General features: G+C 33.7%; 1 long non-coding RNA gene across 1 annotated transcript; it reads left to right on the forward strand.

Annotated features, from left to right (window-relative positions):
• The first annotated feature begins 2029 nt into the window (after positions 1–2029).
• LOC110272868 (uncharacterized) lies at positions 2030–3860 on the forward strand. Its single transcript, XR_008000485.1, has 3 exons — positions 2030–2346; positions 2612–2829; positions 3635–3860. It is a non-coding gene; the product is annotated as an uncharacterized LOC110272868 (long non-coding RNA).
• The last annotated feature ends 32 nt before the right edge of the window (positions 3861–3892 follow it).

Raw genomic sequence — 3892 nt, forward strand, 5'->3', positions numbered from 1 at the left:
TGTGAGAAAACGAAATGAGAAAAATGAAGTTGTGCGCTATAAAGCCCGACTTGTGCACAAAGTTTTTCACAAAGGCCCGGTATAGATTATGAAGAAACGTATTCCCTTGTAGTGGATGCGATAACATTGCGTTATTTGGTCAGTTTATCTGCATATCATAAACTGCATATGCATTTAATGGATGTGGTAACAACCTATTTATACGGCTCATTAGATCGGGATATCTATATGACAGTCCCTGAAGGACTAAAGATATCTAAACCATCCAATGAATATTCGCAAGGGTTATACTCAGTCAAATTGCAAAGATCTTTATATGGTCTAAAGCAATCTGGACGAATGTAGTATAATCGTCTTACTGAGTATCTGGCCAAAAACGGTTTCAAGAATGATGATATATGCCCGTATGTTTTCATAAAGAAAACTACATCTGGATTCATTATAATTGCTGTGTACGTTGATGATTTAAATATCATTGGAACTCTTGAAGAGATTCCAATAATTATAAAAACTGTAAAAGAAGAGTTTGAGATGAAAGATCTTGGAAGAACTAAATTTTGTCTCGGCCTGCAGATCCAGCATATAAAAAATGGGATATTTATTCATCAAACAACATACACAGAAAAGATCTTGAAGAGATTTTATATGGATAAGTCACATCCCTTGAGTACCCCAATGATCGTAAGATCTTTGGATGTGGAGAAGGATCAATTCCGTCCTAAAGAAGAAAATGAAGATATCCTTGGTCCTGAAGTATCATATCTTAGTGCCATTGGAGCGCTAATGTATCTTGCTAATAATACACGACCCGATATATCATTTGTTGTGAATTTACTAGCAAGATATAGTTCCTCTCCAACTAGAAGACATTGGAGTGGAATCAAACAGATCTTTCGATATCTTCATGGGACGATTGATATGGGATTGTTTTATCCCTATGGATCCAAGTCACAATTAGTTGGTTATGCAGATGCTGGATACTTGTCTGATCCACATAAAGGGAGATCTCAAACAGGATACATGTTTACATATGGTGGAACAGTTATATCATGGAGGTCCACGAAATAGACAATTGCTGCAACATCCTCTAATCATGCCGAAATACTAGCAATTCATGAAACCAGTCGCGAATGTTTTTGGCTGAGGAGTTTGATCCAATATATCCTGTCATCATGTGGACTGATTGATCATAAGATAGCTCCAACTGTCCTGTTTGAAGATAATACAGCATGCATTGCTCAGCTTAAAGGCGGATACATCAAAGGTGATAGAACAAAGTATATTTCTCCTAAATTCTTCTTCACTCATGATCTTCAAAATCAAGGGACAATTGATATTCAACAGATCCACTCAAGTGATAATTTGGCAGATTTATTCACAAAGTCACTCCCAAAATCTTCCTTTGAAAGATTGGTACATGAGATTGGGATGCGCCGATTTCGAGACGTTAAATGATGTTGACAAGAGGGGGAGACTGTACTCTTTTTCTCTTGGTCAAGTTTTTTTTTCCCATTGGGTTTTTCTTGACAAGGTTTTTAATGAGGCAGTCTTCGTCACAAAGGATATTGTACTTTTTTTTCTTCACTAAGATTTTTTCCCACTGAATTTTTCCTTAGTAAGGTTTTAATGAGGCATATTCCTAAATGGGCATTCAAGGAGGAGTGTTGTGATAAGATCATATTGAATGCCCATTAATATGGGCGGTTGAATTTGATTTTCAATACTAAATGAAGTTGAAAAGCAAACTTCATACGCTTATAAATAGGAGGTTAATCTCCGTTGAAGTTACACACAAGAAATAAAATAATAATAATAATTCTCTCTCTTCTCTCACTAGTAATATTTCTCTCAATTCATAAATAACATATATTGAGCTAATTATATTAATATTAGAATTTCTATTTACTTTTTATTTCATATTTATTTATTTCACAACAAGCACTATAATTATCATAAAAATTGGTCAACCATTTTTTACAAACTATCACTTCACTCTCACCATTTTCTACTACCATCCGTTCTTGTTTACGTGTGTACTAGCAACACAAACATGCGTATCTCTCTCTACATGGGAACAACACATTTCAGCTTCTGCTGAAAAAAATATCTTTCAACATCATAGCATTGGCCTAGCAGCACTAAAAGTAACACCAAAAAACGCTAAGGTTTCACATGGATTAAGGACTATTTAGCTGTTTGCTTACTCATTTACTCTCTCTCAGAGTAACAAGCTGATTCTTCTTCAACTTTCACCACTTTCTCTTCTTCCTCTCTTCCTCCTTCTTCTCTTACAAGAATTATGCCTATTGGACAGAGATGTGTGTCCCTCAAATATAATAACACCAGGTAATTAGTCCCTGTGATTGTAAGGTTCATTACATGATAAACTGTGTCTATTATTAATAATAGTAGTTCACAATTAAGAATCTAATGATAATATAGGTGAGATATTTGAATTCTTTTATCATGTTTATGTTTTCTTCTTCTTTTTCTTGTGTTGTGCTTTTATGTCAGGCAGTTGTTCTCTATTTTTCTGATTTAGGGTTTCTGATTTTCTAGTTCAGTAATAATGTTTGGTTTTGTGTTTTGTTTGATTTTGCTGAAATAATAGAGTTTGCTCCTCCTCCTCCTCTTTATTGTTTTTGGGCATTTTCTGGCTTTTCCAATATCAATGGGTAATCCAATTAGAAGTCACTTGAATTCAGAACAAATGGAAGTGCTGGGATAGCGAGTACATCTGGTTTAACCGTGAGGTGGTGGGGCTTTTATTAAATGTTTTCCCTTTCATGCCATTCAGTGCTGCTGCAATTCCTTTGTCAAATTGTTTAGGTAACACTTCTTGCATGTTATGTAGTGTTTAGTAAGAAATGGAAATCACAATAGCTTATGTTCATTGGCGTTTTATCTCGATCTAATTGTAAGTTTGTAACATATGTTTAGGAATTTATGTCATTACTCTTTTAGTTACTGCTGCAAAGAACCTTGGTTTTTTCTTTTATAGACTTTTTAGTGATTTCAAGTGTAAGGAATATGCCTTTTTTTTTAATTAAAAAAATAAAAAATATATTATTGTTCATCATTTTGTATCACCTAGATTGTTTTTGTAAAATTTTTGTCTACAGGGCTTCATCAATTTTATTATTCAGCACTCTAATTTTTGACATAGATATTGATCATGGTTTTGGGGATACAAGAGTATATCTATTTTACCACTTGTTAACTGCTATCTTTCCCTTTTTTTTTCTCTGGATTTTCTTCTTAATGAACAAAATAACAAAAGAGTAGCAACATAAAACTTAGTAGTTTCCAGCCACAGAGTATTTTTCCCTGAAACCAGTTCAATTCACTGTCATGTATGATTCACTCTTGGATTCCAGGTCATTGGCTATTTTATTTTATTTTTTATATTTTTCTTCGAAATTTTGAAAATTGTATGCATATAGATGCATTTAATGGGTAGTGCTAGATATCATGGTTGTTTCATGCAAGTGCTCTCAATTTCTCACTAATTTGCCCCTCAATGTTGAAATCTTTTCAACACTTTAGTTTGTTTGCTGTCTTTGAACTCCAATTTTTTTCTTCAACTATCTAAGATTCTGAGTACCTTTTAACACTCATATTCAAATTTTTCCAGGTCTTATTTTTCTATCCTCCATAAAAAAGTGGCCTCTTAAATGCATGGATCTTCTCTCTTTTTGCTTCCCTGGAATATTGGAGGTTAGGTTTCAGTGTTTTTGGCTTCAATTATGGTCCATTGAGTGAACCCCTTCCATGAATGAGTTGAATGAAATTGTGCTATGCAATACTTACATTAGTTTTAGTTTTAGAACAACTTTTAGCTTTTAGTTGGATGTTTATCTAAGTGGTTAAACATTAATAACAAGTGCTCTGC

Source organism: Arachis duranensis, chromosome 6 (assembly GCF_000817695.3).
Source record: "Arachis duranensis cultivar V14167 chromosome 6, aradu.V14167.gnm2.J7QH, whole genome shotgun sequence".
NCBI lineage: Eukaryota > Viridiplantae > Streptophyta > Magnoliopsida > Fabales > Fabaceae > Arachis > Arachis duranensis.